The 15,274-nt window shown below is 42.4% G+C and overlaps 1 protein-coding gene across 2 annotated transcripts in view; it reads right to left on the bottom strand.

Annotated features, from left to right (window-relative positions):
* Window positions 1-14,325, bottom strand: part of CDH6 (cadherin 6) — a 111,213-nt gene extending 96,888 nt beyond the window's left edge. The window contains exon 1 of one of the 2 annotated variants that reach the window (XM_077181870.1): window positions 14,121-14,325. The gene's annotated coding sequence lies outside the window, so the exon portion shown is untranslated. Of the gene's footprint in view, window positions 1-13,737; window positions 13,873-14,120 lie in introns of those variants that run through there. The other variant, XM_077181871.1, reaches the window with a different exon arrangement.
* Between the last annotated feature and the right edge of the window lie 949 nt (window positions 14,326-15,274).

The following is a 15,274-nucleotide window of genomic DNA, read 5'->3' on the forward strand; positions in this document are numbered from 1 at the left end:
AACATTTTAGAGCACTCTTGTGTGGTGGAAATCAACTCATAAGGAGCATCCAAAAGCAGATGTTGAGAGATGTCGACAAACCAGGCGCTGACAGACTGTTTTCATCTAGCAGTTCTTTTGATAGACATACCGGATCCGTATCTGCAAACTGTGATGACACAGACAACCTTTCCCTCCAAACTCTGTTAACCTTGCAGCAGAAAGTAACCTGGGATAACCACAAAGTAGCTATTGACCAAAGCTGAACAGCTTATGTAGTTCCAAGAGTGTAGACACAGAATAGGAATAAAATGAAAATATCAAAGCTCAGAGAAGAGGTCATTTTGCTGGCAACAATCCTACCCACAAATACAGGGGAAAGATATGTCATTCTCAGAGCAAAATTTATCCTGAAGACAACTGAAGTCACATAGTATGGTCTTCTGTGACTCCCGGCAAATATTTTGTACCTCACTTTTTATTTCTTACTTCTTTCTATTATTTTCTTTAAAGAAGTGTGATATTCTGTGTTATGCCTGATACCATGCTGTTCCTATACATAAGACATTCTTGTGTCTGTCTTACAGTCAGACCTGTTTTTTGTTGGGTTTTGTTTTTCTATTTCTGATTCATTTTAGGGAACCAGGAAGCCATTTTTGTGAGTGAAAAATCACAGACCTCACCTGCAAATTCTTTGTGCAGAAGACTTTAAAACCATTTCAGTGGCTACAGAATGAATCACAGTACTGCAGGTATTCAGCTATCTTTTTTAATAAGTATGCTTTAATTGGACAAAAGTGTAGCTGACATGTTTAACTTACACATCTATTATAAGGTAGAACTCACTTAACCACTCTCTTCCAATATGATTTCCTGTGAAGTTAGCCATATTTTGGTCAAATAATCCTGCAACTAAGACTGATTTCTCTGAACATATTTGCCAGCTGGGACTCTATTAGGTTAGAGCGCTGCTTCCCACAATTAGGACCCATGGACATAAACGCCATACAAATAAATATGTGTTGCTGTAGAATATATTTGATAACTAATTCACCACACAGATTAAGTACGAAATATCCACTTGCACAGTTGATTTCTGTATCTCTGGCCACAGAAGTCCCATGATATTGCTCCTGCTCTCTGGATACGTGGCTGAGGATTTTTTAATGGGAGAGAGAGAAGAGAAAGTGGGGAGAGCTGACTGCTCGAAGTGCCTGGGCATGTCCACTGTTGATAATTTATTCATGCATTTGCTTCTGCTTCCTTGGTCTGGTTTTTCAGCTCATATTTATCATTACAGCTCCTTGGAAGTCAATGGAATAATATTCGTTTGTCCTCTTTTGACTGAGAATATGACTGGATAAAATTTTAGTCAGAACTGAAGAATAAGCTAGAAACCTTGAGTGTTGTTAATCCAGCATCTAAGGGGTTTATTCCTCTCAGGTACTTCTCCCTGATTCAGCAAATCTTTTGAGCATTTGTTTAAATCCCTCTGTCAATAATGACCCACAAGCACAGGCCGAAGGCAAGTGTCACAAGAAAATATTCTGACTGCAGTTCTTGGAGTCTTTCTAACAGCAGATTATTGAAATGTGAATGCAGCCCTAAAACTTAAATTCAGTTTAGCAAATCTTGAAAAGCCAGAAAAATGAGAAGTCTTTTGCTGAATGTGGTAATGCTTGTTTTTGCTCTGAAGAACCAGCAGTTTTCAGATTATTTTAGTATTTTAAAACTTAAGAGCCCTTAAGACCAAGACAAAAACCATGCTATTGGTCATAAAGAAAACCATGGACATGCTGAGAGTTCAAATAAAGTAAGGAAGATCCTTAAATATCAACATTTCTTCACAACCTTTTAGTTTCTTACTGACTAGAAAAACTCAGGAAAACCAAAATACCGTCTCCCTTGCTGTGAGCCAGTGGAGTTCATAGCCCCTAGCTGATAATCTTTTCCCTTAGCTCTACATGCTATGATCACCACATCCAGCCCTTGGTGAAATGAGTGTTAAATTCACTGAAGAGTATCAGAAATGGAAATACACAGGGGAAAAAAAAAAGCCACACAATTTTCTAAAGCAGCTGAACTTGGAAAAGACAGTCAATGGGGGAATTAGGACAGTTTGAAATGAGGTAACAGAACATTGTTACTATTTTCTGTTAGAACAGGCCATTGTTAGTATTTTCTATTTGAACAGTAAAACAAAAATAATAAAAAAAAAAATCTCGGCCAGAAGTAGAATAAATTCCACTCTGCTCCACTAAGCTCCATGTGTTTGACCTGATTCCCTGTACAGGAGAGTGAGCAAAGTTTGGCCAGCAGATTTAGGTATCTACTCCTCACCCCTTTCCCACCTGGTAGCATGCCTCTTTCTGGGCTGCCTCCGTAAGAGCAAAAAAGAGCAACAACAGAGCTCCTGCTCTGTTGTATCCCAGAAAATACCAGCAGAATCACCCTCTGCTCCTCTCCTAGCAGAGGTGGCCCAGAAGCAGCCTCATAAGCAGGACTGGGAGCCTTATAAAAAACTGAGACACTGGGATGGAGTTGCTAGTGGTTGTGCAAAGTGAACGTCAAACAGGAAAATTCCCCTCTGGGAAGGTACCTCAGGCAAGCCTTGGTCCTGTACATCTGGATTTTACTCCCCAAAGTAATGTTAGCTGGACAACGTTCAGCTCCTGGTCTTGCAGATCTCAGCCTGACTGCCAACTGCAGATCACCCTGTCCCAATGGACTTCAGGGACAGTGAAGAGAAACTGAGCCCAGCATGAGTCAAAAGCCATCACTTTGCAGGATCAAGCCCATCACAGGATGCTAGAAGCAAGTTATCCCTCTGACACATGTGGGGATGAGGTACCAAAAGATCAGCACAACCAATTGGTGCCTGGAATATTCACAAAAGTAACATTTCAGAGGCAGCAGAGCAGCAATAATAATAATAATAATAATAATAATAATAATAATAATAATAATAATAATATAAACCTGGGTATTATTTCTCTTAGATGTAAATCAAGATTTAAATATAAAAATGATAGGCTTTTGTTAATCCTTCTTAGGAAGTCATAAATTGTTAATCAGACCTTAGGCAGTGTTGTTTAATACCAACTTTAATAAAATAGCTGCCTGAAGCAGAAAGACAGTTGGGATCCTGACTCTGAAACTTTGGTAACCTCATCCACTTTTTTGTAGCCTGAGGCTCTTACACTACCACTGATACTAACTCCTTTGAAATATGCTCATTTTTTAGGTTGCTAAATTATTAAACACCTTATTAGTTGAAAGATTAGATGGAAAAAAGTCATCTCTGTATGACGGAAAATGGATTGGAAGAGGAAGAAAAAGTTGAGGGAATATTTACATAAAAGATACAGCTCTGTTGTTGATATACAGAGGTAATCCATAATCCATAATTCATTTAAGAAATGAACCCATCAAATTACATAACTATGTATGACAAATTGCTACTGTTGCACTATCCTACAATAAATTACAAGGAATCATTCCTGTCAAGAGTGTATTTTGTTTGAGACTAAAAAAAGCAATGTCGCTACAAGGTTGTTTTCCCTCTTGTTCCATAGGATTTGTCTATCACATACAATCTCTCACACTTCCACCATATAATTTGATTGGGGTAGAAAAACCTCCTTTGTGTGGAGTAACCACAAAGTCTCCAAAATTAAAACTGCTTTGAAAATTCCAAGAAAAGAGGAAAGGATGAAAAGGAAGAATGCTTCTTCCTCATTATTTCTTAATACTATTTGTCAGTCAGGTGAGCAGATCCTTAGAGTAAAATACAAGAAACAATCATTTCCTGAACTGTGATGTCTTTTTTAGTGTATGTCCAGAGCAGCTTGTTAGCATACTGATTGTTTCATTTAATATGCAATACAGAGCATACTTACTACTTTGAAGTGCTTATTCATGATGTCATGGATATTAGTGTATATTTCTTAATTACAAAACAGAACAATCTTTCCTCTTTCAACCTACACTTTCTGCTGCTCTGATTGGTTTCTCTAACTAGCCAGAATAATCATTTTGCCACACAGAAGCAGAAAAGGGAAAAAAAAAGTAAACAATTTTAAAAGCCATTTTAATTTAATAACAAATTGGAAGCTGTATTCTGTGTTAAATTAGCACTGCAAGCCTCATATCAATTCAAGGCAAGGTTCCCTGTTCGTTACTGCTTAATTAATCAGTCCTGTTTCCATCTAAATTAAAAGTTTTCTCTCCTCCCTATCATCTCTAACATCTCATTTCAGGCAGCATATCAAGTTAATCTTGCTTGCATTAGCAACTTATTTCTAATGGCTCAGTTCAATTATTTGGTTTGAGCATGGTGTTAATAAAGCCAAGGTTGTGAGTTCAATCCCTGTATGGGCCATTCACTTAAGAGCTGGACTTCAAGATCCTTATGGATCCCTTCCAGCTCAGAATATTCTGTGATAATTCATCCTATCCCAGTTTGCAGATGAATTCTGCTTGGTCTCTGCTTTGTTTTGGGCAGCTTGAAGTCAATGGTAAAACAGCAATTGCAAAAGCGAGCTCATCCAGCCTCGTGATAAACCCACAATGTGACAACAAACACCTACTTCCAACACACTGAAGTCTTTTGAACTTTTGGCTTCCTGGTGTGCCTTGTCCTTCCTGAGGAAACATGGTGCTTAAAGATATGGTTTAGTGATGGACTTGACGGTGCTGGGTTAACTCTTGGACTTGGTGATCTTAGCGGTCTTTTCTAACCTTAAACGTTCTATGATTAGAACATGCACAGGGCTGAGCAAAGAATTAGTATCTTATAAAACAACAGACAAGTATATAACATTCTCATGGAAGAAGAGAAATCTGTAAGGGAAGGAGAATACAGGAAGTTGGGTGGTATCTGAAAGCATGTCCTCATTAACCCCTTATGCAACATATCCTGGAAATGAAGCTGCAATCAGCATGAGTCCTGCACTACCATCAGTAGTGTATATAAAAAAGTATCAAATAGTCAACCATGTCACCTTTGAACGAAGTGAAAAATAGGACTTGAACACCATCTGGTTGAATATCTCCTGCTTATGCTGGCCCCACCATTCCCAGAGCCAGAAACTGCTCCTGCTGCCATAATCTGGTACTTTATATCACCAGCAGCAAAGTACACTAATTGTGGGACTTAACAAAAGACCTCTGGTGTTTTGGATTGCACCAAGCTGGCCCCAGTCAAACACTGACTGAAGCTGCAGCTGCTCATACATGCTAGTCTTTCCATTTGCCTTGCTCAGCTCAGCCTTCAGAAGTAAGTTTCCTGGCTGCTCCTAGTGCTGGGATACCTGCTTGCCCATGCCAGGATGACTGTTGTTAACACCGCGACCCCCCCAGGCACCACCCTGGCTCCAGCAGCTCCATCCACAGAGACCCACAGCATCCGAGACGTAACAGATACCTGCTCGGGTCAGGGCTCGAAACTAAATCTGAGCCTGAGGTGTCTGCGTCACATGGAGGCCGGTTTTAATGCCAGCTTGACAAATATAAATACTTCTGCAAAAGACACAAAACACACAATATTAAGTGACCATTCCAAGAGGATGAAAACTGTTCTTCCTGAATAATTCCAGTATTTACTTTTGCTCATCCAGGACTCAGGATGTTATTGCAACAGGGAAGAAGGATGTGCAGCATATTTTAGCCTTCTAGATTTGCAGCAACCAGCCTCTGACCTCACATTTACCAGCCTGGTTGAAATTACAACCTGCTGCCAAGGAAAACTCTGTCATACATTAAAGTAACTCCAATATCAAGTAGCTTTGAGATATCTGACAAGTGAATTACGATGGATTAATGAGAAGCTGCTTCAGAAATCCTGCAAAAGCGACCCTTACATGTTACAATATGGTAATGCATTTCATTTAATAGCAATATAAATTATGTGCTGAGAAAAGTGGGAGCCTCTTGTGTTGTTTTGTTGTGTTTGGTTTTTTTTTTCCAAGAGGAACAGAAATCCTTCCTATAAATCAGAGTGCACACTTCTGGTTCTGATGGGAAACACCGCTCTGAAAAGCACTGAATTTTAAAGCTGCTTGAGAGTATATTGTCTGCAGAATTGTGCTGATGGCTGTAAATATTAATAAATATGATACACTGGGCCAGCTTTTTTTTCAGATGCTTATGCTCTGCTTCCTCTTAAGTGCAGATGACCTGAAGACACAGGCACCAAGAGGAAGAATCTGAGCTAAGAATTGGTTTTAGAGATGCAATACACAGTGACACTTGCACAAAGGAAGGATGTTCCCATTACATGCCAGCAGAAACTGCCAGGAAGTGAAAATCTCAGTCCAGTCCTCTCTATCCCCCCTGCAACTGCTGATGGGAGCTGACAGAGACTGCAGAGAATCCTTCTCCATGCTGTACAGATGATCCAGGGATCATCTGTTGGCATCAATGGGAAATGATGGTTATTCCTTATACAGGTTTTCCTTCCATCCCCTGTTAGTGTAGTCTATTATTTAGGGATACAAATTATGCAAACATTTGGCAGTCGTGTTGTGGTCACCATGAAAGTAATTGCAAAGTTGTAAACACTTCATTACAAACCCTGACATCTTGATCCAGAAGAACACTCAAATATTCAAACAGCCTTGTAGACTTCAGTTCAGTTTATTGCTACTTTTAAAAGCAAAATACTCTGGGACCAGGTATGATAAGTCAGAGAGAAGAACATGCTTCATTTATGGCAGAAAAAACTTGGTAATTATCAGCAGTGAGAAGGGAAATACCATAGCAGAGCATTCATATTATTTAGGCTTAAATGGAGTTTAGATGAAATACAGGGTTTTATAAAACTGGTTGGCACAGCATGAATTGCTTAAAGGGATGTGGCTGGTGGACTTAAGAGTTGCTTCTGTATCTTTTTCCCTTTCAGCCCTGACAGCTAAATTGAGCACCAATTTCACAAAAGAAATTTGCTCCCTGAAAGAGATTCTACCTCTATATATTCCTGCTCTGTGATCTGCCAGGGCACTCTTCACACTACGAAAGTGAGGAAATAGGCTCTCTTGAATTCTTGTAGAGCTTGATCAGTTTGTCAGGCCAGCTCCAAAAGCATTAGGTCATAGTAGGTGGCACAGAGCTCAGGACCTGGTACTGCTTCGATCTAAACTGGCCACGTAACTTTTAAATTTAATGTGTCTTTTTTATGTGTCTTTTTCTACTTCTTCCTCTATTTTATTTACACTAAGATCAATACCCGTGTCAGAGGTATTGGTGTACACCATGTCCTTATTCAAGTAGCTTCCCTTTGACTCACCTTCATATCTATGTGCTAGGAATACTACTCCTTAGATATTTACAAAGCAGGGGTGCTTTGAAATGAATTCATGCAGGCATGGACATGAACAAGAGATAGTGTGGTATGACCTCTGGCTGCCCCAAACCACAGGGAGCAGCATGCAGAATAGGCAGCCTTTTATGAGATTTCTTTTTTATCCCCTTCTCTCCCACAGGCATAAGTAGGTGGGAATGTATGAGGCAGGGAATGGTAAAGAAACTCTGTGGCCAGTCCAACTCGGCCAATGCAGAGAGCAAGGTCATTGCCACCTTGCTTGGGGACAGCTCAGATTACTTTCTCCTGGGAATAAGATACTCAGCCTTGTCTCAGACAGCTCTGGAGCTACTCAGCTTCCCCCCCTTCCCCACCACAGAAAACATGGCTGAACAAACAAGCAAAAAATATCCAGAAAATCCTTTGGGGAGAGAGTGTCAAAGCAGATGCAAGGAGTCCTTGAGAAAAATAATTGGCTTTCTTTTGGATGAAAAAAAGAGACCCAAATCTGACTTTTCCCCCCCATCCATTCTTTGATCAGCTACAACAACTGAAGAGAGCAGGAGAGAGGCAGGCAGGTTGACTGCAAGCTGTACTTGCTATAAGAGCCTGGTTCAGCATCCCTGCTGTGTTATGATCTCCTCCTGTGACCTTGGGCAAGTCACTCACCTTCGTGGTGATTCGCTTCCCCCGCTGTAAAACACGGCCAATTATACAGGCCAGCCTCACAGTGGGGCCATGTGGTGAAGATGTGGAATTCTGGAATACTTGAACAGCTTTTGAGTGAAGGCCTCACATTAATGAACTACACCTTGTCCCTTACTTGAAGTGAGACTCCCAATGTGCACAGAGTATCTGTGGGTTCTTGGGGAAAGTTTAGCAGACTACAATAAGCTATATAATGTTCTTTTTGTCCACGAAGATACTTGTGTCAAACAATGATTGCCAGACTAATCACACACTAAAGTTACAAACCACCAGGCACTCAAAGTGAATCAATTCAGTGAAGAAACAGATTTCACCTGAGTCCTCAGGGCAAAACTAAAAGGAACTGTGCTTTTAATTATTTTTGCCATGGTATTGGATCTAAGAGGATGAGGGAGGAGGAGACATCTTTCTAAGAGAGAGGGTTTTCCCTGGAGTGAAACTGTCACTACGAAGGATGGCCCCAGTGCTGCAGTGCCAGCACCCCAGCTGGGGCCCACGGGCACAAGTGGTTCTCCCACCACTCCAGGGCCTCTCATGCAAGTCTGGATCACCATGACCTTCAATGCTAAGTGGAGTTACCATCAGAGGCAAGTATTCTCTTTGAGTTTGGTGTTACCCTCACAACAAAGCAGAGCTACATGGTAATGATCGTGTTGATTAAGCAGCCTTTGTGCTCATAGAAGCTATTAGCTGACAATTGTAATGAGGGAACAGGCAGCTCTGCTTTCCACCAGACAGGCATGAACCTGCAGTACCTGGGGAAACTTGACTAGTGTTTAATTTTTGTGCTAATTTTCAATTCCTGCTGACCCTTCTCCTAGGTCCTCCTGCTCTGACTCTGCGATTAGATGCAGAAGTGGGAATGCTGGAAAGATACACCACCTATTATCTCAGAGGCAGCTGTAAACATTACAGCATGATAATGAAATTAGTTTAGCTGAGAGGAATTACGGTACCCAGTTAGTACAGGACGGATCTCATTCATAAAGTGCTCTCTTCTGTGCATTGCAGTGTGTCACTAAGGAAGAGCTGAGGACCTATGATGGGTATTTATGTCGCAAATGAAATCTAATAGTTGCATTCTGGCTAGAATTTTCTGACTATATATAAATATATATGCATATCCTGACAAGAAAGGCTAATTAACCCATAAAATATTTGCCCACAATGCCAGAATAAAGCCATTATTGAACAGGTTACTTAAAATATAGCAAAGCTGGCAGTGTTCTCAAATGAGACCAGATGGAAATGTATATGCACTTTTTGTCTATGTGCCTGGTGCAGAGGAGGGTATGGAGAGGTGTCTGTCTTGTGGCTGGGTGTGAAGAAAGATAATGCAGTATCACTCTATCTTGGATGTTTCAGCATGGTGCTATCAAGTGCTCTGGCACCATCACAGTTAAGCAATCACTTCTTTGCTTAAAGATTTTTTCTGGAGATCCAACATCCAGACTCAGGAAGGACACCATGCCAGCTGAGTGTTTTTCATCTTGACAGGGCTCACAGGCTCTCCTCACCCTTCCCCATCTGCATTGATCCTCACTGTGCTCAGAGGGTTGCAGCTGCAGAGGAAACTATCCTTTCTGGTTTGTTTTCAGAGAGAAAAATACTCAAGGAGCAGGCAGCTCCACAAGACTGGATGTACCGACCAATAACATTAATTCACACCACTCTATAAACACTCCTGAAATTCAGTTATTTTATTTTCTTCTGGGAATGCTCTTGCTAACAAACAAAAAAAAGCATAAACTCAAATATTTACAGTCTTTGTTTGGGCCTTTCAGTGCCAAATGCACAACCAGGAAAATAAAGTGGAATATAATGGTGGCAGCCAGCCCCGTCTGGAATAAGGAGATGGTCAGGGATACAAAGAGGGATAAGCCTGCCTGAAATGGGATGGGGAAGTAGATAATGGGTGATCAGGATCAGGACACACAGCAATGCCCTAAAGAAGCTTAGGAACCTGAACCTGGATGGACTCCCAACACATACCAGCTAGTCGTTGGGGAAGAACCAAAAAGAGATTCTTAGGCTGAGATGTATGGCATAGAAAGCATAGCTGGATATGAAGAACTCACAGTCAAACTTTAAAAATGCTTTTATCCAGCACTTTGCCCACCTAATTCCACTGCAGCAACACTCACAGCACAACCCAGAGAGGATGATTTTTCTGCTGATGTTTTGTGTTAATTATGCATCTTCAAGGGTGTTTTTAAAACAGGGATTAATAATCTGCCCTGTACCTTTTGTTAAGCAATAAAGACAACTAAAAGCTGCATTTAATACTAAACGTTCATGCTACCTCTCATGTCCCCCCATCCCAAATGAAACAAGGCAAGATGCCATACCTTTCTCCTCACACAGTATAGTTTTTTTCAGACCCCTTGGAAAAGTCTGCCATGACTAAGCATGCAGCATGAGCAAACCAGCTGCTACTGGATTTTTATCTCAACCAGAATACATTTAAACTTGAGAATGGTGTTTATACTCAAACTGAATCCTGCATAGAGTCAGCAGAAGAGATTTGATCTCTGTGCCACAGAACTCTTCACTCTGTGCACAGGATGGGAGACTCACTTTAAAGATTCACATTGAAAAGATCCTGAATTTGGCCCCACCATGGCAGTCAGGATAACCACAACTGAGTTTATCAGCCCTGTTTCTAAGAGCTATGAACCCAAGAAATTATATAGGAAAAAGAAAAAGGAAAAATGACGCAAACCCCAAATGATGCAAAGCCTTTGAAGACACAGGAACAGTTACTGCAAGTAACTAGGTCTTCAAGGAGTTAATGAGAAAGTCTTCCTAACACCCAGCTTCCAAGGCAAAGCCTTTCCCACATGCTTATGATAATCAAAAGATACTGAAAACCAATTCTCCTTCATTCTGGTATAATTGCAGCAGAGCCACTAGAGGAATTGTAACCATTATGTAAGATGAGGCACCATCACAGTGGGGCTTGCTGCTTCAAATGCATTCTACCCACTCTTTTTTTATAGATTTCAGCTACCTTTTATTTTAGTAATTAGCCACCATTTCCAAGGAGATCCATAAGTAATTTCCTGCACATCTTGAGCCATAATGCTGCAAGATTGCACTAGAAAGGTAACAGAATTTAAAAGTAGTCAACAAAGGGAAGGTGACACACTGAAATGTTCAGTTAAGCATAAGACAGTGACCATCATTTCATAACAACAGATAAATGTTGCTTGACCCCCCCAAACAGCACACAGGCAACCACCAGAAAACCCAAGAGTGGTTCCTTCCAAACCCCAAAATACTGCAGGAGTCTATTAATAAGCAGCATATCAGCTTGCCGAAAACTTCTTCAGTCAAAGCAAAAATGATGTAGCACACTTGAGGGGACAGTGGACTGGAGAGAGGCTCCTGCCCAGAGGAACCCAGTATGCCCTTGAGAAGAGTGCTGCTCATTTAGAGAAGGATCTCAGCTGGTGAGAGCACAGGCACATTCATAACTTCTATCAAGTTCACATGAGTTTTGAGATCTTCTGCAGAAAGCAGGGAAAAAAAAACCCCACACTTCTTAACATGTGTATGTTTTGCTTTGAAGGAAGTCTCTCAACTAAATATTATTGAAACAGCAGATGGCAAAATGCAAACTTTATGAAAGGGAAGGCTGCCTTGAGCGGCAGGTTACTGCTTGCATGGAAGAGCTGTGCAAGGGAAGAAGGGAGGGAGGAAGGGAGGGAGGGAGAGAAGAGTCAGAAGTTAAGATGCACATTTCTAGCCAAACAACTTGGTTAGAAAATGATGACCGCGTCTATAAATATAATCTTTAGAGTGCTGGCATGGAGATATGCAAGAGCTGTGAACTGGTGTGAAAATTAAAATACCTAGAGAGACTAATAAGTCCCTTCGGGGACCCCAGTTACTTAAACGGCTGCAAAGGATAATTGCAGAGAGCTACAACAGGACTGAATCAATGCCATTTTCCAGGGGAAAAAAAAAAAAAAGAAAAAAAAAAGTATTACTGCTCTGATTATGTTATTCTGAAAAGACTGGCTGCTTTCCTCTTCCCTCCCTCAGCTCAAAAGTCAACTGCAAACCACCAGAAATATGTCCAGAAAGATTATGGTGCAGCTGAAAGCCAGAAGCATAGGAGATTATATATTTACTGGAGCTGTGTCAGATAACATCTGAGAGGAGAGGAAAAAAGAGATTCAGCTTTGCAGTCTTTATTAGCATGTTTGGGCTCTTTAAAGGAGCTATCCAATTGTGTCATTGCTGCCAGGCCTTTAAAACTGTATATATCCATGATAAAGGAATCTACTTAATCTTGATCACAAGCCTCCGAGCCCTACCCGACTCTCCTGTGACATGCAAACTTATTGCCTTTAAACAGGAATTAGAAAAAAAAGAAATGAACAGGGATGCACCATTACCCATAGCATTATATTGCTCAGGAACAGATGTTAATCAATTTTATGGAATGCTTTAAGTAACATGCAAGTACTTTTGTAAAGAACTGTCTTGCATAATAGAGATTTCAGCCCAGCAAATACAGGAGATAAGCCTTTATCTTGACTGGAGGAGTTATGTCTATTTTGATTAAAACCAAAGAGGTCTGCACGATCAAGTAATTTTATTCCCTTGGAATTATGTCATTTCTAGAATGCTAGTACACACTACTAGTGTGACAAAAAGGAATGGAAATAACCTTGCTCTTGATTGAAATGTTCTCCTTGCATAAACGTTCATCCATGTAGCTCAAGAAGTGCACATGTAGGATGTACATTCTATCCTCAGAGATTCCTGAATAGACAAGAACTGTACTCTTTATTCCAGCTGAGCTAGAAGAACAGTAAATTTGGAGAAGGGACTGACCTTACACTCTGTAAGTAATCTGTGCTACTCAATCTCTCATGCACGGCTAACAGAACTTTAAAATCCCAAAACACACACAAGTAAAAGGGAAAAGGTACCCTATCTTCTCAATTTGTATAAAATTGTAGTAGCTGTGCCATTGTGCTGGGAGTAATTTCGGTCGTTAAACTTCTCGAACCTTGAATGTCATCAGGAGTTACTTAGGTGACCATCCACTTGCACTTAAAAAGTACTGCATTTAACTCCCCGTAAAATATGGATTTTATTGCAGCAGTGACAGGACTCCTTTCCACAGCCACTGACCTCTACTGCTATTGCTTATCTCTTGACTCGACCTTCTGCATAAGAATACACAGATGTAGTATGCAAACTGTATTCCCTGTGCGTGCATGTAAGTAGGTGTTACATACATATGAATACATAAATAGTTCAACCTAGCTGACACAGAAAGTATGTTACCAGCTCCTTAGAAACATTTACTACACCACCAAATTCAGTGCTTGCTTTCTGCAATTACCCAACTTCTTTCCTGTAAAAATGCCTATACGCCTACCCTCTTACTTCCACCTCCTCCAGCACTCCTCAACCCGTTCTTTTATCAAATAAAAGACTTCACATTTGTCAATTCCTGTAACGTCTCCCGATCTGCTCGCTCTGCCCCCTTCTTTTCACTGAGGGAGCGCCTCAATTCAACTGTGCTCTACATTCAGTTCTGCACTTTGCCTCGGATTTCGCTCATGATTCGAAGGGCTTTGCCCTGTGTTCATTTCAAAGCAACTAGGCAGTATCAAGAAACAGACTTTAAAAATTATTACGTTCTAGTTATTCATCCTTTTGCTGTTGTTATTACTAATTATTACTGTTATTCTCTTCCAAGCACACAGGACCCCTTCTCCCTCTCTCACCGCCTCTCCTCGCCCGAAGTGTCTTGCCGGCGATGACAACCCCCAGGAAAACGCCGCATCCCTTCGCTTGACTGGCAACGCCAGCAAACGTGGTCCCCACACGCCCCTGAGCGCCGGGCAGGGCGCGGAGCCCCGGGGGGGGTCACCCCGGCGCGGCGGCGGGGGCAGAGCCCTCCGCAAGACAGCTGCCAACTTTGCAAAATAAGTGCTGTCCCCCTCCTCTGCGCCCCCCACCCCCCCACCCCCCTTAATTAGCATCCCCAATAAGCACGGCAGAAATAATAAGAAAGAAAGCGGAAAAAAAAAAAAAAAAAAGCAGAAGGCGGCTGGCTGGTGAGAGCTAGAACTTGCCCCTCCAGAGGTGCAGAGCCGCATCTCCTTACCGGCACGCAGGGACGACGCGGCCGAGCCTCGCCCGGGTCGGCGCAGCTCCCGGCCCCTTCTCCCGCCGCTCAGCTTCCCCGCCTCGCACTAGGGCTCCCGCTCGGCCAGCAGCACTTTTTAACTCCGGCATGCAGGCAGCCCGAGCCGAGGGGGCTCTCTATCTGATTGGTTTCCATTCACTGCTCCTGATTAATAAAAAAAAAAAAAAAAGAAAAAAAAAAAAGGAAAGGAGGAGGGGGAGGGAAGAAAAAAGAAAAAAAAAAAAAAAAAGCCAAACTCCTCCCTCTCGGCTGGGCTCCCTGGCAGGCGCGCACACACACCCGCACATACGCGCACCCGCACCCCTGGCGCCGGCGCTGCGGCTGCCGGGGCTGCCGGGGCTGCCGCACTGGGGCCGGGGGGGCGCGGAGCGGGCGCGGAGCCGATTCCTCCGGGCGGGCAGGGATTTGCAACTGAATGCAGTGGGAGGGCAGAGGAGGAGGGTTGTGCCAGCGAGCCCCCCTTCCCCCCCGAGAGCAGCTCCGTGCTTGAGGTGGAGAGCAGCCAGCTTCTTCCCAATCGTTTGGTAGCGATAGCTAAAGCGGAATAAAATCGGGGGAGGGGGTATAAAGAGGAGGCAGAGGCACGCTCCTCTGTTGTTAACTGTGTGTTTGTGCTGTGCGGCTTCTCATCCTCCGAGCTAGTCTTAAGTCCTCCTCTCGACATTCGAGATGCCCCGCTGGTCTTTTCCCACACTTCCCAGGAAGTTCCTGGACTTGATGAATCAAGATATTTCGGTGAATTATTAATGGAGATGACACTTCGTGGTCGCATGTGGCGGTTTCTATGTGAATGGAAAGCAGCGGAGGGGGATTTTCCAGGTGCCTGCCTTTGCTTGGTCCCTCTCTTCCCAGAGGGCTCCCCACTCAGGAGGTTATGACTGATCTTAATGCAGAACAAACTGAAATCTCAGCTTTTGCTTGCGGGACTCGTGGAGCCCTCTGCACACATGCATTTTGTACAGTCTCTCCCCCCCACAACCCCCAAACCCCTAAATAGAGCCTGAAATAAGGCTTTGCATTTTCTTAATCTATGTTTTAAATTACAAGATGGAAATTTCCAGCCAGTTTATTATTTACCTGACAAGAGTCTGCTCCAATTCAGCTGCACGGTG

Source organism: Agelaius phoeniceus, chromosome 1, assembly GCF_051311805.1.
Source record: "Agelaius phoeniceus isolate bAgePho1 chromosome 1, bAgePho1.hap1, whole genome shotgun sequence".
Taxonomy (NCBI): Eukaryota; Metazoa; Chordata; class Aves; order Passeriformes; family Icteridae; genus Agelaius; species Agelaius phoeniceus.